Source organism: Lolium perenne, chromosome 6 (assembly GCF_019359855.2).
Source record: "Lolium perenne isolate Kyuss_39 chromosome 6, Kyuss_2.0, whole genome shotgun sequence".
NCBI lineage: Eukaryota > Viridiplantae > Streptophyta > Magnoliopsida > Poales > Poaceae > Lolium > Lolium perenne.
This window is the reverse complement of record NC_067249.2, coordinates 39,875,780-39,898,629: the sequence shown is the minus strand read 5'-3', so window position 1 is coordinate 39,898,629 and position 22,850 is coordinate 39,875,780.

Below are 22,850 nucleotides of genomic sequence, written 5' to 3'. Positions count from 1 at the left end.
CGCGGGAGGAGGAGGCAAGTGAATCTCACTCCTAGGTCCTTGAGGATTTCTGTGCGCTGCCTGAGCATTTGCATGTCCTGCCCATCTTAACATTGCCTGGAAATTTCGCCAATCCTTTTGCAAGTGTCCTGACTGTCTTTTTCCATTGCTGTCGAGAAAGAAATGCATCTGACACGGCCCGTTCATTATCTCTTCGTGGGACACAAAAGGCCTTTGAAACCTTGACCCGCTATTTTGCCTGTTATCTCTATTGTCGCCTTGCTGTGCGTTGCTTCTCTGGTAGTCATCTCTACTGTTTCCTCCATTGTTTCCCCGAAAGACAGCCGATATTTGGCCAGGTGCATCGTAACTTGAAAATTGACGGGGAAATCGGCGTCTATTTTGGAAATTTCGACTGCGATCTTCCTCTGGGGACCTATGTCGTTTGTTATGTACCGCATCTTCACCATCTGCCCATCTGTTTGCTATTTCCATTAATGCTGAAATCTTGTTCTTGGGTTTGTCCTCCCCAAGTCCTCCACGAAATCTCCTCGTCGAACTCCTGCAACAAATGCATCTATCGCTCTTTCGTCAGATATATTTTCTGCCGAGTTTTTGATGATGTTCCACCTTTGGATGTACTTCCTCATTGATTCATCATGCTTTTGTCGACATGACCTCAATTCCTCTAGTGTCGCAGGTTTCTTGCAGGTTGACCGGAAATTCTTGATAAACACGTCCTCAAAACTTTCCCAGCTGTCGATGGAACATGGGGGAAGCTTCTTTATCCATGATCTGGCGGCTCCGCTCAGATGTATCTGGATGCTCTGCATGGCTGTCGCTCTGGTCCCGCCTATCAATTTTACTGTCTCGAGGTAATCGGCTAGCCAATCCTCGGGGTGTTGCAGGCCATCGAATTTCTTGAAACTATCGGGTAGCTTGAATCCTGATGGAACCCGAGTTTTTCGGACCCGTCGTGTGAAACATGGAAGTCCACACATGTCCTCTTCAGCGAGTTCTGGTGAATGCCGACGTTCCCTTCTTTCTTGTCGCGCTCTATCAACTCTGGCCTGAGTTGTTGTGTCTCTGGCTCCACTCGCTCTTGGTGGATCTTGCACTGCTGTGTTAGGTCTCAGATTATTTTGCCTTGCAGTTCCTTCGGGAGGTGTAGTTGTGAACGCTGCTCCCATGGCTCCACATCCTGCCATGGCCATGTTGTACAACGCTTCTTTTGGGTCTCCGGGAGGTGGCCTGGACGCTAAGATGAAAGCTTGTGTCGCCATGTACCCTGCTTCCGGTGTTTTTGGGATAATATTCCCCCTCGTGTCGATTGACATAAAGGACATGTCGAGGTTTTGGATTAGAGTCTCTCTTTCGGCTTCCGGTATATTTTGCAGCCGAGATCTTGCTCTCCTCCGAGCTTCTCTGTGACTATCTCCCGAAGTTTCTGATTGTCGACTTAATTCCCTTCGTCGCCTACTTGATGCGGAAGCTGCTTCCTTTCTTCTGTTCAAAGCAGCTGTCTGTTTTTCCAATTCTCTTCCAGCTCGGGCGAGTCTATATTGATAAGCTTGCAGTTCTTCGACCGTAGCAGTTGTCTCCATTGGTTCGGAGCCATCCAAAGCTTTCGCAGTTCTATCCCATGCTGCTTGCGGAAGTTGAACTCTGGCACGTGGTGTGGGCCCGACATATTTAGTGCCCAAACCTCTCCTTAGATCTGAGGGATCGACATAGGGATTTCCCAAATCGTCGAAAGCCTCTGATGTCTCCTCTTGATCGCGACTTGCTTCTCCAATGGCATAAACTTGGTGATATTTTGGAGTTTTCACTTTGCTTGGTTTGGTGACACCATCATAGAGATTGGTGAAGACCTTCCCAATAGAGATGGATTTGTCGATGAAGTCGAAGCTATCGGTGTCGCTCGAATCATCGCTTATATAGGAGTCCGCAGATGACTCGAAGGACATGTCGCTGAAGATTTTGGCGAGTTTTTCGCTTGCTCTGCTACCGATGAAGCGTGGCGATGAAATCTCCTTGTCGCTTGACTCGATGGATGATACTGAGTTTGAGAATTCTGGACCAACCACCGATAATCCCGACGAAATCGGAACTTCGAGACGATACGCTCCTTCTTTCTCGACGCGGAAGTGGAACTTTCCAAACGTCATCTTCATGGGCTCCTCCAGATACGCATATGCATCCAAACGGGAGGGCGGGTGAGGAATAAAATCAACGAGACCAGTTTCGATCTGTTTACCTCTGTCCATGATGTTGCTTGCTATTGATGAAGTCGACGATTTTGAACGTGCCATCGAGATCAGCTCCTTGTCGCCTCTAGATCCCACAGACGGCGCCAATTGACAAGGGATTAACTTGTCAATGCCTAAGGATTGTAGACTAGGGTTTCGTTAGACATAGAGGGAAAGTAGATCTCGAAGGTTTCAGCCGAAAAGTGCTCAACAATGTAAAAACTAGGGTTATGTTGACAGCAGATTCGATCCCCTCTTTGTCCCTCGACTCCCCCTTATATTTTTTTCGACTCCCCCTTATATAGGAGGCGGAGCCGAGGGATTCGTGATACACAAGTTTACAGAGTCCGGGAGGGTTTCCAACCCATCCCGCAAGATTACAAATAACAACTCCTATTACAACTCTAGCTTTCCTTAGTAACAACTTGGGCTTCCGATTCTCCTTATACTTCGGGTCGTGGGCCTTCAGTAAACCCCGGGTACCATATTCGGCAGGCCCATTGGGTATGCCTATGTCAGTGGGGGCGCTAGCAGTTATCTGGGCGCTTTGGCTATGTAGAAATGACAAGATCTTTAATGACAAAAATTGTTCTTTGTTGCAGGTCATCTACAGATGTACAGGTATTCTCCGTCCATGGTTACCTCTACAGCGAGTGGAGAACCGACAGCTATTTACGGAGGTCTGTACACGGTTGGAGGCTACGGCGAGGGATACTTTTTCCCTACATGGGTGGCAGCATAGTCTACGGATAGATGCCCCACCACTGGTAGAAAAAGAGGCTTCCGTCCAGCCCCATTAGTCGCGAAAGTTTAGGAACCGCGACTAATGGTGTCTTTAGTCGCGGTTCGGGAGCGAACCGCGACCAAAGGCCTGGGCCCAGGGCGCTCGGTGGCCAGCTGGTGGACGGGAGGAGCTTTAGTACCGGTTGGCCTGGCCAACCGCGACTAAAGGTGCCCGAAGGCCTTTAGTCGCGGTTGGCCCGGCCAACCGCGACTAAAGCCCCACCCCTATATATACCGTTCAGCCCACAACACTTAGCCATTTGGTGCCACTTCTCTTCACAAACTTCACAAGGGGGTGTAGGTTTGCTTTTGGCTCCTCTTATGCACACAAAGTGTTTGATGAAATGCCCCAAGAGCATGAAACAAACATGATATGAAGTGTCGGAGCCACACTTGAGCTTCCTCATTTATTTTTTCCTCCTCGATCGCGGTTAGCAACTTGAACCTTTCATATATATGTGTCATTGATAAAATATGCATGTGTGTAGTTCATTGTTTAATTTCTATTGTTTGTAGCTAGTTAGTTTAACAAATGCATGATGGTTAATTATATATTTTATATTATAATAATGCAGATGAATCGGCAATGGATGTACGGTAACCGACTCTCCGGAGAGTTCACTACGGGTTTGAAAGATTTCCTTGTAGTGGCTAATGCGGACAAACAGAAGGGTTTTGTTATCTGTCCATGTGTTGACTGTAAGAATCAGAAGGGTTACTCTTCCTCAAGAGAAGTTCACCTGCACCTGCTTCGGCACGGTTTCATGCCAAGCTATAATTGTTGGACCAAGCATGGAGAAAGAGGGGTTATAATGGAAGAAGATGAAGAAGGGGATGATTTCATCGATGAAAACTATCTTGATCATTTCGGTGATACTTTCATGGAGGATGCTGAAGGTGAAGGGGAAGGTGAAGGGGAAGGTGAAGAAGAGGCACGTGATGAGCCCGCTGATGAACTTGGTCGGACCATTGCTGATGCACGGAGATGCTGCGAAACTGAAAAGGAGAGGGAGAATTTGGATCGCATGTTAGAGGATCACAAAAAGTCGCTGTACCCAGGATGCGATAATGATCTGAAAAAGCTGGGCTGCACACTGGATTTGCTGAGATGGAAGGCACAGGAAGGTGTAGCTGACTCGGGATTTGAAAACTTGCTGATAATGTTGAAGAATATGTTTCCAAAGAATAACGAGTTGCCCTCCAGTACGTATGGAGCAAAGAAGATTGTCTGCCCTCTAGGTTTAGAGGTTCTGAAGATACATGCATGCATCAACGACTGCATCCTCTACCGCGGTGAATACGAGAATTTGAATGAATGTCCGGTATGCACTTCATTGCGTTATAAGATCAGAGGCGATGACCCTGGTGACGGTGTTGAGGGCCAGAAACCCAGGAAGAGGGTTCCCGCCAAGGTGATGTGGTATGCTCCTATAATACCACGGTTGAAACGTCTGTTCAGGAACAAAGAGCATGCCAAGTTGTTGCGATGGCACAAAGAGGACCGTAAGTCGGACGGGCAGCTGAGACACCCCGCAGATGGAACGCAATGGAGAAAGATCGACAGAGAGTTCAAAGATTTTGCAGCTGACGCAAGGAACATAAGATTTGGTATAAGTACAGATGGCATGAATCCTTTTGGCGAGCAGAGCTCCAGCCATAGAACCTGGCCCGTGACTCTATGCATCTACAACCTTCCTCCTTGGTTGTGCATGAAGCGGAAGTTCATTATGATGCCAGTGCTCATCCAAGGTCCGAAGCAACCCAGCAACAACATCGATGTGTACCTAAGGCCATTAGTTGATGAACTTTTACGGTTGTGGGGCAGACCTGGTGTCCGTGTGTGGGATGAGCACAAAGAAGAGGAATTTGACCTACGAGCGTTGCTTTTCGTAACCATCAACGATTGGCCTGCTCTTAGTAACCTTTCGGGACTGTCAAATAAGGGATACAATGCATGCACGCACTGCTTACATGAGACTGAAAGTGTACATTTGCCAAATTGTAAGAAGAACGTGTACCTTGGGCATCGTCGATTTCTTCCGAAAATTCATCCAGTAAGAAAGAAAGGCAAGCATTACAACGGCAAGGCAGATCACCGGCCGAAGCCTGCGGAACGCACTGGTGCTGAGGTATTTGATATGGTCAAGGATTTGAAAGTCATCTTTGAAAAGGGTCCTGGCGGACAATCAATTCCGAAGGGAGCTGACGGGCACGCACCCATGTGGAAGAAGAAATCTATATTCTGGGAGCTAGAATATTGGAAAGTCCTAGATGTCCGCTCTGTAATCGACGTGATGCATGTTACGAAGAATATTTGCGTGAACCTCCTAAGATTCTTGGGCGTGTATGGGAAGACAAATGATACAAAGGAAGCACGGCAGGACCAACAACGTTTGAAAGACCCTAATGACTGGCATCCAGAATGGTTTCAAGGTCGTGCCAGCTACGCTCTTACCAAAGAAGAGAAGGTCATCTTTTTTGAATGCCTGAGCAGTATGAAGGTCCCGTCTGGATTCTCGTCCAATATAATTGGAATAATAAACATGGCGGACAAAAAGTTCCAAAACCCGAAGTCTCACGACTGCCACGTGATTATGACGCAATTGCTTCCGATTGCTTTGAGGGGGCTCCTGCCGGAAAATGTTCGAGTAGCCATTGTGAAGCTATGTGCATTCCTCAATGCAATCTCTCCGAAGGTAATCAATCCAGAAGTTCTACCACGGTTACAGAACGATGTGGTCCAATGTCTTGTCAGTTTCGAGTTGGTGTTCCCGCCATCCTTCTTCAGTATTATGACGCACCTCCTGGTTCACCTAGTTGAAGAGATTTCCATTCTCGGTCCTGTATTTCTACACAATATGTTCCCCTTCGAGAGGTTCATGGGAGTATTAAAGAAATATGTTCGTAACCGTGCTAGGCCAGAAGGAAGCATCGCCAAGGGCTATGGAAATGAGGAGGTAATTGAGTTTTGTGTTGACTTTGTTCCTGACCTTAAGCCGATTGGTCTTCCTCGATCGCGGCACGAGGGGAGACTAAGTGGAAAAGGCACGATCGGAAGGAAATCAACGATATGTATGGACGGCCATTCTCTGACTGAAGCACACCACACAGTTCTGACCAATTCCAGCTTGGTGGCTCCGTACTTTGAGAAACACAAGAATATTTTACGCTCGGACAACCCGGGAAACCCTGAAGCCTGGATTAGGAAGGCCCACATGGAGACTTTCGGCAGTTGGTTGAGAAAACATTTAATGAATGACATTGATGTTGTAGATCAGTTGTACATGTTGGCCAAGACACCATCTTCGAATATAACGACTTTCCAAGGGTACGAGATAAATGGGAATACATTTTACACGATCGCCCAAGATAAAAAGAGCACCAACCAAAATAGTGGTGTCCGCTTTGATGAAGCAACCGAGAATGGGCAAAAGGTCACATATTATGGTTACATAGAGGAGATATGGGAACTTGACTATGGACCCTCCTTTAAGGTCCCTTTGTTCCGGTGCAAATGGTTCAAGCTAACAGGAGGTGGGGTAAAGGTGGACCAGCAATACGGAATGACAATGGTGGATTTCAACAATCTTGGTTACCTTGACGAACCATTCGTCCTAGCGAAAGATGTCGCTCAGGTTTTCTATGTGAAGGACATGAGTAGCAAACCGAGGAAACGGAAAGATAAGAAAACGATCAGTACATCATGCGATGATCCAAAGCGCCACATTGTTCTTTCAGGGAAAAGAAACATCGTGGGAGTGGAGGACAAGACAGACATGTCAGAAGATTATAATATGTTTGGTGAAATTCCGCCCTTCAAAGTGAACACCGACCCAAGCATTAAGTTAAATGATGAGGATGCTCCATGGATACGGCCCAATCGTAAGCAAGCAGGGACACAAGGGAAGAAATGATGTGTAATAATTTATTGTACCAAACTTTGTTGAATGGATCATGTGAATTATATTATCCGTGATGTGTTCTGGTGTCCATTTTCGAATGATTCGATTGATTCGAGATAGCACTGATGATACATGAAATTTGGAGTGATTTAGTCATACTCCTGCCTAGGCGTATAATATGCATACTCGTAGTCTTCATAGTCGCTGCCGTTGTACTGGTAGTCGTCGCCTTCTAAGTTGCCGTCGTCGTCGTCGCTGCTGTCGTCGCTGTCGTTGGCCGGCGCTCATGGCTACTGAGGCCAGCGCAGGCGGGGGATATCGCCGGCCGTGATGTAGTCCATGTCGCTCTGCAGAGTCCGGCCATACCACCATAGCCGACGGCCGGCCTCGTGGAAGTTCCCAGGAGGCAGACCGTCCTCCTCACACCTGGCGAGCGCCCTCTCACGCCGATTGATGAAGAAGGCGTCCCAAGTATGCTGGTTATCGGGATGCCAGCGGGGATTCATCGGCTGGGCCGGCGGGAGGTGGAGGTCGTAGTGGTTCGTGATGGCCGCCCGGCGCGCAGTACCCTGAGGGAGGGGAGGGACCGGCACGCCGCCGGCGCTTAGGCTCCAGCCGGCGGGGACGCGGTAGCCCGGTGGGCAAGGGTAGTTCGAGGCGCAAAGCTCCTCCACCTGCTGGTAGGTTAGAGTGGGTGCGGTGGAAGCCATGAGAGAGTGATGAGAGATTGTAGAGATGTGATAATGCTGGCCAAGCCGGGCTACATATATGTAGTGAGAAATGGCGGGAAAAATGGGAGCGGGAAGACAGGAGGCGGGAAGAAAGTGGCGGGAAGAAAGAGGGGGGAAGAGGGGGTCGGCGGAAAGACTGAGGCGGGAAGAGGGGGCCGGCTGAAAGACAGAGGCGGGAAGAGGGGCCGACGGAAAGACAGAGGGGGGAAGAGGGGGCCGGCGCCGGAAAGACAGAGCCGCCTCCTTCAAATCTGGCCATGTATCTTAATTTTCAGTTGAGCTCTGTACTTTAATTTCAGTTCAATCGTAATAAATTTCGTGTCAACCACTTTATTGAACAAAAACAACCGACAACGACTTTATAAACTAAATTTAAACTAATAGAACCAACAACGACTTTATTGAAATTACAATAAAATAGATAAATTACTAGTCTAGTCTCTACTCGTCGTCGGAGGTTGTCTCCGTCCAAATGTCATCCCACCGAGGGTCGTTTTCGGTCCAAGTTGTATTCGGGTTCTCGAGCTCGAAGGTGGCGACGGCCCGACGGTGGCGCATGTTGGACCTGCGTTGTGCCCTAAGGTTAGCAAAGAACGAGTCGGTGTTGTCGACATCGTTGGGGAACTGCGCCCTCCACTGGCGCATCAACTGCTTGTCGCGCTCGGCGATGGCGATCCTGCGCTGCAACTGGCGGTGCCGGCGATGGTCCTCGTCGTCGACGAGGCACGGCGGTGGCGCGAGGAACTCCGCCTCCTCTAGCGATTCAACATCCGGGAAGTTCATGTCGCGCCCTGGCCGCCGAAAGCGCCACGCCGCCGCGTCGTAAGCGCGCGCCGCAGCTCCGGCGTGTTGTACGTGCCGAGGGTGAGGCGGAAGCCACCGGCGCGTATCTCGGCGGTGAACCTACCGCTCGGACGCACTCGAACGCCACGGAAACCGGACGCCCCTCGACGACGTGGAGGCATCCCGGAGATGAATGAGCGGAGGCGGTGGCGACGTGTGGTTGCGCCCGCACTCGTCGCTCTATATAGCGCACGCGGGGCATGGCACGTGTAAGCCACGGCCACACACGTCGCACGCCGGCGTCGGCGGGGCGAGGCACGTGGAAGCGGTGGCTACACGTCGCACGGGAAAAATATATGTAGTGAGAAATGGCGGGAAAAATGGGAGCGGGAAGACAGGAGGCGGGAAAAAGTGGCGGGAAGAAAGAGGCGGGAAGAAAGTGGCGGGAAGAAAGTGGCGGGAAGAAGAGGAAGAAATGTAGTAAGATTTTTCAATGAATTAGTTTTATTTTTCTGAATTTTTTGATATATTATTTGTATTTTTAAGATTTTTAAATGAACTAGTTTTATTTTTCTTTATTTTTTGATATATTATTTGTATTTTTCAGATTTTGAAATGAATTAGTTTTATTTTTCTGAATTTATTGATATATTATATGTATTTTTAAGATTTTTAAATGAACTAGTTTTATTTTTCTTTATTTTTTGATATATTATATGTATTTTTAACATTTTGGAATGAATTAGTTTTATTTTTCTGAATTTTTTGATATATTATTTGTATTTTTAACATTTAGAAATGAATTAGTTTTATTTTCCTGAATTGTTTGATATATTATTTGTATTTTTAAGATTTTTAAAAATGAAAAGTATTTTGAAAAAGACCTTTAGTCGCGGTTGGCCTGGCCAACCGCGACTAAAGGGTCTGTCCGCGCGGGAACGAAATTTCCGGCGAAAATACCTTTGGTCGCGGTTGGTGAGACCAACCGCGACTAAAGGTTACCCTTTAGTCGCGGTTGATCTCACCAACCGCGACCAAAGGGGCTATAAATACCCGCGCGGCGTCTGAGCGGTTCATTCTCTTCTTCCTCCGCCCGCGCTCGATCCTTCGCCAACGACGCGAGAGGCACGCCGCCAATTGACAACGCCAACGACGCCGCCTCCCGCCGCCTCGCCGTCTGTCGACTCGCCGTATGTCCCTCGCCGCGCCGCCGCTCGCTCTCGCCAAAGACCGCGCTCGAGCCGTCACCGATATCTCGCCGGCCCGCCGGCGGCCGCAGCGCGCGCGCGCGCGGAAGAGCGCCGCCTATCCCAACGACCCATCGCAGCGCCGCCGCCGCCGCCATTGGTTGACTTCGGAGAGGCCGGGGCGCTGCCGCCGCCGCACGCGCGGGGAGATCGGGCCGGCCCGGCGGCGCGCGCGCCAGTACAGGGGAGAGGAGAGGAAGGAGAGAGAGGGGAGGGGAAGGGCCCCGGTCGGTTTTATTTTTTATTTTTTGTGTTTTTTGTGTTTTTAATTTTAACTACTTAATTAACCAAAACTTTGGAATGTTATTAAGTAAAAATAAAAAATATAATACTTTGGAATGTTATTTTCTTAACATATAATACTTTGGAATGTTATTAAGTAAAAATAATAATATTGGAATGTTATTTTCTTAACATATAATACTTTGGAATGTTATTAAGTAAAAATAATAATATTGGAATGTTACTTTGGAATGTTATATTTTCTTAACATATAATACCTCAGCCTCCGTTTTAATTAAGTTACTCGAACGCATATCCTTGAGGGTAATTAGATAGATAGGTGTGTCGTCTGATCATTGAGGCTGCGCCGATCACCCACCTCCACCGCCCCCCTTTCGCCACCGCCACCGCCACCGCCACCCTTTCGCCACCGCCACCGCCACCGCCCCCCTTTCACCACCGCTACCGCCACCGCCCCCCTTCTTCACTTAATTAATTTGTTTTTACTACATGTTTTCAGGACTGACATATGGCGGACGATAGAGCCGACCCGATTATGGCCAACTATGATCCGGAAGCTGAAGAGCATATATTTGGCCTCATAAACGGCGATATTCCTTATGTGCCGACCGATCAAGATGAAGAAGATGAGATCTCTTCTTATCTGAACCTTGACAGTCAAGATGAAGGCCGTCAGCAAGATGATGCCGAACAAACGTCGATAAACGACGATCTTCAATTGGAAGTAGCAACCATCTCCGGCGCCGAGGTATATATATACATTGAGCCTCTGATGATACAAACTTACTGATTTGAATAAATATGTGTGTACTACTCTTTCTTATTTTAGCCCTCGGTCGGATCGTCGAAACAATCGAGTACGTCGTCAAAGCCTGGCGCAACCAAGACGCTGAAACAAGGAGAAACATATACCATCGAGGTTGTCGACAGTGCAACCGGCAGGCCGCTGGAGCCCCGCAAGCACTCCACCAAGTTTATCAACCAATGCGGAGCCGTTGTTAGAGAGAACGTCTCGATCACCCTCCAGGAGTGGAATGAGCCAAAGAAGGCACGTCTTGGTTTCACTTTTGTCGACAAGAGAACAAAAAAAGATTGCTTGAAAAAGCTTATGGAACATTTCATCCTACCTCCGGAATACCACAAGTTCGATGAGGAGGGTAACAAGATTGAGGAAAACAAGAAGAGGAGGAGGCTAGTCAAAGAGTTCGCTCTTCATAAGATGGCCGAAACATTCCGGAAATTCAAGCAAAATCTAGCCCGTGACTATGTCAACCAGAACAAGACTCCGGATTTCAAAGGACAATATGAGAAACTGAAACATGATTAGCCAGAATTTGTGAAGCAGAAGAAATCGGAGCAGTTCATTGAAATATCGAAAAAAATAAGGAAAATGCGGCTAAGAAGGAGTACAATCATATTATGGGGCCAGGAGGGTATCGCCTTTGGGAGCCTAGGTGGGAGAAGATGGAGAACGAGCTGAGGACGCGAGGAATCCGTCCAGGTACGGAGGGATGGGACCCAAGGGCCAAAAGCTGGTGGTACGGGCATGGGGGAACGCTAGACCCGGAGGCAGGGGCGTGTGTTCACCGGAACAAAACGTTTAAACCCACCCAAGCCCTTATTGACGCAATGAGGGATGCTCAAGAGGGGAAGATCAAGTTCAACAGAGAGAACGACGCGCTGACAAAAGCCCTCGGGAAACCTGAACACGGAGGACGTGTACGAGGCATGGGGAACATTCCGTGGAAAATAGGGTTCTCCCAGAATGATGACCCGTACGGTTACAGAAGCCGTAAGAGAAAGATGGATCGGGATGCAGATGTTGTGGCGCGGTTGGTATCGGAATTCGATACGATGAAGAAAACCGTGAGTATACTAGTACAAGAAAGATCGGCAGCTGGGGCGCATGAAGATCATCCAGCGGATCTCGGAAGCCAGCATCGGATGAGAAGCAGCGTGGCTTCCACGGAGAACCCGCCGGCTACTGATAATGCAACGGCGGTCGATATTACTGCACCGGAGCCTCCTCGCTACCCCGTGGACGATGTAAAGGAGATGAAAGACTGTCATCTGCATTATCCAATTGGGAACATGTCCACGAAGGTAGCCATCGGCAGTGCTTTACCATGTGAGCCTGGAGCACTCCACCACAACAACCCCATTCCAGATGGCTATGCTCGTGTCACGGTGGAGGAAATAGTCTCAGGGTTTGAGGAACTGGAGATTGACATTTCAACACCCGAAGGGGAGAGAAGACTTGGAGGTGTCAAGCGCCAGTTCATTCTATGGAAAAAGAAGTTAATCAAGTTTCCAGGCGAGGCGCCAAGGCAAACAAGTCCACCCCCCTCGGGTGGTGGTGGCGGTGGCGGTGGTGGTGGTGGTGGTGGTTCACCTACACCTCCCTCACGTCAGCCGACGCCGCCCCCCAATTCACCTCCGGCGGGTAAGCAGCCGCCGCCCCCCAGTCCTCGTCCGGCGGGTGATCAGACGCCGCCCCCCCAATCCACCTCCGGCGAAGAAGCAGAAGCAGTCCTGGATTATTAACCCGGACCCTTATGTACCTAAAACCACAAAGGTACCAGAGCCATCACTGAAGCCTCTCCCCACAAGGCCTTGGGAACGTAGTGCCGAGGAAGTCGACGCACACGCGGCTGCTGATTATGAGAAATGGAAGGCGGACTGCAAGAAGAAAAGAGAGTCCGAGCCCAAGCCAGTATTTTCTGACAAGCAAAAGCAGTGGGCTAAGGAATTTTTGAGCACACCGTCCCAAGCCGCGAAGAATCTGCCTGACGACTATGCACGTGAACTTCGTAGGCAAGCACTCATGTTCAAGAGGAACAAAGAGTTGGCTGAGAAGCAGGAGAAGCAGAAAGCCTTGGAGGAGGCCGAGAAAGAATTAGAAAGTATAAAAGGAGGGAAAGAAGTTGCCCAGCTCGGGGAACAAAGTAAACAATCGATCGCTCCGCTCATAGTGCAAGCCGCCGGTCCAGATGCCCCCGATATCATAGCAGCTGCGGCAGCACAGGGATTGACTGTAACGAGTGCCAGAGAACAAGCGGCCAACTTAGGTATCACTCTTCGTGCACTGTTAGGCCTTGATGATGCGCCAATGAAGGACGTAGTATTTACATATGTGCCGAATGGGCCTCTCGTCGAGCCTGCGCAGGAAGAGTATCTACCTCTACAAATGACAGGTCTGCTAAATTGGTACAAGGGTTACATAAAACTTAAAAACGCCAAAGACTATATTTATGCGGAAGTTAGACATGAGCATCACTTCAAACATTACTATATAACAATTCATCGGAGTGAATTGTTCCAGCTGTTCAATCTGCGCGAGCTCGACAAATCTATCATCAGTTGCTACGTTATGTAAGTGATTTATTAATTTCTACCCCATCTCGTTCATTGCCTGCAAAATCTCCCATGTATTCATGAGATTTTTATGGCAACGCCATCCTGGCCAACAAGATAGGCTGAGGAATATTCGAGGGTAATGTTGTGTGTTTTTGTTGTGTTACAATTGATTGTGCTGAACTGAAACTATGTGTACCGAACAACTGAATTGGAGTTGTGGCGATGGCACCGACTGGACTGAACTGAAAAGAGAAGAAAAGATGGGAAGTGTGGGGTGGCCACATCAGGAACTGAATTTTATGAAGGTACGACTTACCACGATGGTATGTGCTGTAGGTAAAATTAAGTGCTGATGTGGTCGAGGGTACCGAAAACCCTAGGTACCGATTGTTATTTTAGTGAGGTGCTACATATATATAAGTTGGGTGTTTCTTTATGGTATTTACCGATGTCCGACTTCATTATAGTCGAGGTACCGAAAACCCCTTTTATGGAGGTACGGCTTATCTCGATGGTAGGTGTTGTAGGTCAAATAAATCGATGATGTGGTCGACGGTACGAAAACCCTAGTTACCTGATTGTTGTTTTAGCGAGGTGCGACATATAAGATTGTTATTTTATCGAGGTGCGGCATATACATAAGTTGGGTGCTTCTCTATGGTTTATCGATGTACCGATTTCGGACGTGCTGATTTGCATGTTTGGTTATATTTTGACAAGAATTTGAGGTACTTCAAAATTTTGACCGGGCGCCGATGAATTATTAGGAGGGTGCGTGAATAGTTAAGTTGTGGTGCCGATTAATTTTGCATGACCTATAGAAGGACTCCCGACATCGGAACGTGCCGATTTGCATGTCTGGTTATCTTTTAAGATGAAATTTAGGTACTTCAAATTTTGATCCGTCGTGCGGAATGCAGTTTTAGGATGGTGCTTTAAAAGCTATGTTATGGTGCGAGATAAGTTTTTTCTTGACCTATAAAACTCGAGACATTGGGGAAATATGCAAGATTAGTATTTATTCTTCTTTTATTACTTAACAATGAAAAATGGGGTGCTAGATTGTTTTTTAGGAGGGTACTTGAATATTCAAGTTGTGGTACCGGATAATTTTTCTTGACCTATAAAATGACTCGTGATATCGGACGTGCTGATTTGCATGTTAGGTTACATTTTGAGAAGAATTTTTGGTACTTGCAAATTTTGACCGGATGTCGAATGAATTATTAGGGGGGTGCGTGAATAGTTAAGTTGTGGTGCCAAATAATTTTTCATGACCTATAGAAGGACTCCGCGCATCGGAACATAGCGATTTGCATGTCTAGTTATCTTTTAAGATGAAATTTTGGCACTTCAAATTTTGATCAGCGTGCGGAATGTATTTTTAGGAGGGTGCTTTAAAAGCTAAGTTATGGTGCAAGACAATTTTTTTCTTCACCTATAAAACTTGAGACGTTGGGGAAATATGCAAGATTAATTGTATTTATTCTTCTTTTATTACTTAACAATGGAAAATGGGGTGCTAGATTTATTTTTAGGAGGGTGCTTGAATAGTCAAGTTGTGGTACCGAATAATTTTTCTTGACCTATAAAATGACTCGAGATATCAGACGTGTTGATTTGCTTGTATGGTTATATTTTAATAAGAATTTTAGGGACTTCAAAATTTTGGCCAGGTGCCGGATGAATTATTAGGAGGGTGCGTGAATAGTTAAGTTGTGGTGCCGAGCAATTTTGCATGACCTATAGAAGGACTCCCGGCATCGGAACGTGTCGATTTGCATGTCTGGTTATCTTTTAAGATTAAATTTAGGTACTTCAAATTTTGAACCTCATAGCGAATGTATTTTTAGGCGGGTCCTTGAAAAGCTAAGTCATGGTACGAGATAATTTTTCTTGACCTACAAAACTCGAGACATTGGGGAGATATGCAATATTAATAGTATTTATTCTTCATTTATTACTTAACAATGGAAAATGGGGTGCTAGATTTATTTTTAGGAGGGTACTTGAGTAGACAAGTTGTGGTGCCGGATAATTTTTCTTGATCTACAAAATGACTCGCGACATCGGACGTGCTGATTTGCATGTTTGATTATATTTTGAGAAGAATTTTAGGTACTTCAAAATTTTGAGCGGGTGCCGGATGGATTATTAGGAGGGTGCGTGAATAGTTAAGTTGTGGTGCCGAGTAATTTGACATGACCTATAGAAGGACTCCCGGCATCGGAACGTGCCGATTTGCATGTTTGGTTATCTTCTAAGATGAAATTTAGGTACTTCGAATTTCGACCTGCCGAAGGGAGCCAGTTCTCCCGCCGTCGCCGGAGAAGAAGTGGTGGGAGGTGGAGTTTGACAACGACAACATCATCTACCTCAATGGGGGCGCTTCGACACCGGCGGTAAATCCGGAGGATGACGACGATGACAACTACTTCAACTTACGCTCTTCTGACATTTGATATCCTAAAAAGGGAAATTAAGCAAGATGGTACATTAGAAAGCTACGTGAAGACCAAACATCCATAGATAACTCATGTATGCATAACTGGACTCGACTTGAAGTGCTCTGAAATTCAAATTTGCAAGTGAAGAGCCTGCACCACTAGACTCGAAGTCAAATGGAAGCGTGCCTGCAGTTGCACAAAATATATGAAAGCCATAGTCTCCATCCTCAACTGGCTTTTATGTTAACAGTTAATGGAATCAGAAGAAAAAGCAAAGCTTGTTGCTGAAGAAAGAGCGGAAATTCAATTCGGCTCCCGGGTGCGTATGCTCCCTCTACTAAAAAAATACATTTCAAAATGTTGAAAAATTTGGAAAAAAATTTTACATGTACATCTTCATAATATACGTGCGTTCGTCAAGTTTCACGAAAAACCAATATTTTGTGTGGTCTATATAAAAAAGAGAAAGTTTATCTTGTGAAAAGCATTATTTTTAGCACTGAATTTTGTCTTTTTACACACGTCACATGATAAGTCGATTTTTTATGAAACGACTTTGTGAGAACATAGCACGTGAAGATGTACGTGCGAACTTTTAGTTTCAATTTTTTAAAAAAATTAAAATGTATGTAAGATGCATTTCGAAATATTGAGAGCATATGGACCCATGTTCCAAAACACCGCTCCCAAGAAAGAGAGCATTTACGATAAGGGATTCTCGTAGTCAAGAAATTAGTCTATAGACATGCAACAGCAGAACTAGAATATGAATATGTATAGATTCACGATGTTGTTGTTACCCTAAGAAAAGACAATTCAACTTGAGTTTCCTGATCTTGTTTCACATGTTCAAGTTATACCGATAAAATTCTTCTCGCTTCATCAATTGAATGAGCAGCAGAAGCTGACCGATAAAATACACAAATGAAACGATTTAGAACTAGTACAACCTAAGACAGAACCAAAAGAAAAACGCTATACAATCCATCCTATGAGAACCAAATATTGTGCAAATTCGTTAAAGATACAGGGATAGTAATTTAGCATCACGAGACTGATAGTTTTCTCAGAAGGAAGCACTCTGAAGCCCCTCTTACCAACACTATAAATGGCTCTCAAATCTCAAAGCGACTAATCAATTTTATCAGAAATCTGGTTTATAATCAGAAAGTCGTTCTCTAACAGGGGGTCGACTGATTTGAAAAATTATGGGATCAATGAGTTGGCTACAGCAAGAAATTTTTTGTTCAAAGGAGACTACTAGATACTACCAGTTGGCTATAACAGAGGTCCTATATTATAGATTCACATACTGAATCTCTCGCCAGTGGCCGGACGGAGGACTCGGAGGTCCTCCAGGCCCCAGGTCCGTCGATTTTGCCCCAAATCTGCGGCCCACGACCAAACCCAGAACATGGAGCACGACCCTGACCAGACCTGCGACTCTCCAGCTCGCCATCGCTGCGACCCAGCAGGCAGACCTCTCCATGGCGTTGGATCTGCAGGTGGAGACCTCTCTCAGCCAGGATGACTGGCTCGAGATTGAACAAGAGAATCGGGAGGATGAGGACCGAGAGGAACCCTAAAGCTACTTTATTTGGAGGGAAAAGAAACTTAGGAATACTATCTATACAAGTCCAGAACTCCATCCCTCTCACCGTCGGCCACCGTGGCCACTGGCGTTAGGGGAGGTGGAGGCCGGAATCTGAGTCAGAAGAGAGGGATGCCGGGATGTCGCCATGGAGTGAATATGATTTTGGTCAACCAGGTGCTGGGCTTCCGGTACCGGACAGCGACGAGGACACGATTGGTGTTCGATTTTCAAGTACTGGACTCTAGTACCAAATACAACCGAGACCACAGACCACTTTGAACCATTTTTTGCCGAAACGGGAACGGTCGCTAGGCCTGCTAAGCCCACAGTCCTGACGCGACTGGCCCAGTGCCCTGCACAACGTTTTTATAAATAGATCCTTTTCGAAATCTATACGAATCCTGCAATCATGTTGACCACCGAAACAGCAACAAATTCAAAATCCCTGCACAGCTCTGATCCATGTGCCAGACCAAGGAGAGAGAAATCACTTTTTCACTCCTTTTCTATGGGTCACACTTGAAACTAGTAAGAGAAAAGAAGTACTAATCTTAAAGCATATGGACGGCAATGATAGCATGCGCTGGGGTAAGGTTACGTACCAAAACCAGAATAAGTCTGAGATATTGATATGTATATCAATACTTCGGGCATGGAGGACATGACCCCCCCCCCCCCCCAAATAATATAATGTATATTGATAAAGTGTTATCAATAAATTGGGCGGGGAAGACCCCCCTTTAAATAAAAATAAAAAATAAAAATAAAATGATAAATGCTACTGTAGCAACAGTGAAAATTCCACTGTAGCAACAGCAAAAAAAAAAAACATGTATCCTGGCGTACATGCCAAGAAGGGCAAGCATGTAGACTTCAAGCATACAAGGCGTGCCCGAGAAGATTGCCACGAATGCGTGCTCTCCTGTAGCACCAATTATATGGTCGGTACTGTATCACACAGTATCACCAATTATATGGCCAATACTGTATCACACAGTATGACCAACAATATGGCGAATACTGTGACACCAACCGTTTCCACGTGGTGCCATGAAGAGAAGCGCCGAGAAGGGCCACGAAGCGGTGCTGGAGGCATCTCTCCCCCCTATAAAAGGAGGCCAAGCCTCAGAAGAAGGATCACCAACCAGAAGAGCAAGCATCAAGCATCCAGAGCACATCCAGAGCACACTCTCCGTTCAGTAGTAGTAGTAGTAGATTTTCCCTAAAATAAGAAGCCTCCATAGAAGAAGGCGCTTGTAAGATATATCTGGAGAAGTTGTAAGGTAATTCCTCCGTCCGTGTGTAAACCCTTCGGGGGTTCCCGAAAGGGAAACCCGTATGTAAATTATATTGTGGAAATGAAGTAGTTTTGTGTGTCTCCCTTGATCTTTTTATCATGGTTATATGGGATGGGTTTTTATGCTAGGGATCCTATAGGAGAAATCTCTGCGTGTAGTTCTCTGTTAAGCTCTGCATGTGGCATCAGAACGAGAACCGCAGCCGTAGAGAAGTGTTCCCTTCGGGTGGAACTGCCTGGGAAGACGATAAAAATCAACCCATATAAACTTGGCTAAAAACATCTAGGGAAAGAAACTTAGCTGCTTCTGAAGCAATACAATGATAAATACGAAGTCTTGAGTAGGACTATTACACCACTGCGCACACCGCCGAAAGTACCGTTGGCCTCGCCAGCCTCCAAGATCCTGCAAAAAATCCATAAAATAATCTCAACATTTAATAACATTTAATAAATTTTAATCAGTTTATTTTAATTTTGAATTTATTAGTAAATTAATTGTAATCTGTGTATATTGGTATCAGAGCTAGTGTTCAATCATTGAAAGGTTAAAGTATCTAAATTTAGAAGTTAGCACAGGAAAGGTAGTAAAATCCAAAGATAATATTGACATAAGGTGTAGAATAAATCCGTCGGAAGATCATACCTGGCATACTTCCCATAGCGATTAAATATTGTCGTTGATCTGATATATAACTTTTTCATATCTTGGGGAAAAAGGCAAGAAAATTTAGACCAAAAATTAGAAAGTTTATTGAAAGAATATCAAAAACTCATTGAAAGATTTTCAGGTTTAAACAATAAAGTTGATATAGCTTTGCATAAGCTAGAAGAAGCAAAAACAAGACAGAACACGGTCTGTAGGAATAACGATTATATTAAAGAAGAAGTGTTATCCCTTGGGAAAAGTATAGGGGTTTGTCTGAATAAAAACAAAGACCTATTCACAGTCTTTGAAACAAGACAAGATATTCTTAAAATTAAAGAATTAGTGCAAGAAGTAAAGAAATTGGTCCTTTCATAATTTGCATGACCGAATATAACCAAGCCTTAAACGAAGTAGCAAAATATTTAACACCTCCTATTGGTTTTTCTAATCACGAATCACCAAAAGAAGACTCCAAAATAATCATAAAACAAAATAACACAATCATCCAGTTATTACTTCAGACTTTCGAAAAGCTAAATAGTGTGCAGAAAAACAAAGAGATTGTGCTAGCCTCATCTGGGTTAGTAACATCGTCGAGAAATATCAATTCAGAAAAATGGATATATCTAAAAACTTCGCTAGAAGAGACAGAAACCTCCAGTTTATAAGACAAGACTCAAAGCCGTTGTCAATAAAACATAGATTATCATGCGATCTGGTGATGATGTTAATAATTTAGAAGAAGTTATAGACCTTGAAAGAGATCTAGAAAGGTATCAGAAAGATACGCTAAGAAAAATAAAACCACAACAAGTATATCATATGGGTATGTTTGAAAGTAGAAGCAATCTATATAGAATATCCAGAGAAGTAGAGTTAAGTGTAATAACTCATCCAGTAGACTTGAGAATTGTAAGCAAGAATATTGAAGGTGAACTCAAATATTGTGGGTATAAATATATTCATCAAGGTATGTATATTATAGGGGTCAAAGGAATGACAAGAAAGAAAATAGGAGCAAAGGTCTTAATAACTCTATTAGACAAAAGATGGGATTCAGTAGATAAAGCAGCTTTAGGTTTCATGGAAGGAGATATGAATGAAAATATGTTAATAACATATATAGCTCCAGATCTAATAATGCCTATAAGGGAATTTATTGAAAAAATGAGTATTGGGTTTCAGACTAAAGGATATGAAGACTTTAGAGGAACCAACTTGTTAGTAAGCATTGAATTTATAGGAAGACTCACAAATAAAAGTAGCTCTAGATACAGAGTAAATGTAAATGATGTAATCGAAAATATGCAATCAAAAGGTATAAAATTCATGAGTCCCCTTACAATCGGCTCTGAGGAACGAGCTGGAGAAGAATGGAATATAGGTGAACTAGTAGAAAGAAAGGAATTAAAACAACCACAAGCTTACATAAGCTATCAAAACTGCGAAGGAAGTAGTAGCATTAGGTTTACAAATTATAAATCTGCATCTGTAGAAGACACAGAATCCCTCATGTCAGAACCAGAATCTAGTGACAATAAAAGCAAAGATACAATAGAATGCATGGAAAGGACAGATTTAAATAATGAAATAAATCATTATGAACAAAAATTAAAACATATAGAATGGGAGTATAGCAATTCTATGATAAAAGATTGGCCTAAGATAAGAGACAAAGAGTTGTTTTTCATAAGAGAAATTGCAAGGCTAAAGAAATTTAAAAAAGAGAGAGAAACAGCCACAAATAGCTCACCAAAAGTAAATAATAACATAGCATCAAAAGTTGAAGATATAAACAAAAATATTGATCAAAGTCATAAAAATAAAGCCATAAGTGAAGAAGATCAATGGGAAATAAATAATAAATTTTTAACAGAGAGTTATGAAGAAGAAGAAGAAGAAGAGTTAATGAGAGAAATGATGACAGATGAAGATTATTTAGATGCCTCTGAAGAATATAATGACTTCATAAATTCCCTAGATGATGTTGGACTACATAATTTAGAAAACGCAATAGAAGCAATGGAAGTAGACAATAGCAAAAGAAAAAGATCTGAATATAGCTATGGAGACAGTTCAACTTCAGTAAGGCAAGATGGTCCACAAGAAAGACCTAGTAGGCTGCGGGACAATGGCCTCCGGAGAAAGATGATTTTCAACCATCTTACATTCCCGGACAATATAAATATATGGGTAGCAAGAGAAGAGATTTCGAAAAGCCGGTACAATTTCAAAACACCAAATATGATGGTGCAATATTAAATTTAGCAGCCCATGATCCAATAGATTGGCCAAATATACCCAGCATCTGGAAAGGATTAATAGTTCAAAAATACATACAAAACCAGCATAATATAGGACCTAAGGTAGAAGATATGCTGACATATCTCGATAGGAGAATCTGCAAAAGTTTTATGGGAACAATGGGTAGAAACATTTCCAGCTAGTTATGCAGAATTAAAAAGGGCTGGAAGTAACCCAAACAATTTTGCAAATATTATATCAACTATAATTATAGCAGAAGATCCAGAATTAGGAGAAACCGCTTTGCAAAATGAAAGGTTAAGAGAAATAGAAAAATTAACGCTAACGAGTTGGAAAGGTATCAAAGAGTTCTCTCAACATTACTTATATAATGCTACCACTGCTAAACAAGGTTATAATGTAGGAGTAGTTGAAAGATATTTTAATAAATTACCTGATCCTTTAGGATCAATAATATTTGAGGAATATAAGAAAGAAATAGTAGGATTAGATTTAAATATATCCCAAGCCATAACATTCGTTTTCAAAAAGCTAAGAAAAATATGTACAAATATTCAAGCTCAAAGATCTATGAAAAGATCAGATTATAATTTCTGCAACAACATTGTCCAAATACCATTAACATATGGACAAGAACGGTACAAAAATAAAAAATATTATAAACCTCAGCGAAGGGATAATAGAAATTTTAGAACCAAGAGAAGATATTTCTTAAGAAGGTCAGATAATAGAGCCCCTTTCTTACATAAAAGGAATGTAAGAAGATATGATCCCAGAAAATCATACGATAAGACATGCGGGTGTTTCATATGTAACTACTTTGACCATCTAAGTAGAACTTGCCCTAATAAAGACCAGAAAAGATACTCTAGTAAATATGAAGAGCAAGAGAAAGTTCTAATCATAGATAGTGTCAATGAAAATATACTGGTTTGCGATGATGAAATAAAAGATGATGAGTCAATATATTCAATTATAGAAACAGATGAAGTAGAAAAACAAAAGTTAGAAGAAGAATCAAGTGAAGATGAGTTAGATTTAATAGATGAATTGGCAGGATTAAAAATTGAAATGATGAACCAAGTAGACTGTAAACATGACTGGATCAGAGGTAAAGGAGATTATAATATAAAATGTGCTTTCTGTATATATTACCCAAGTCAAGAAAATAGGTCTACTTGTAACATATGTTTAAAACAGGCTTGTGCCTCTTGTTTAAAAGCTAAGAATCAAGAATCAAGACAAGAGTTAGAATATGAACCAGAAGATGAAATACTATCTAGCAGAGTTAGAAATTTAGAAAATAGGATTAATAAGCTAGAAG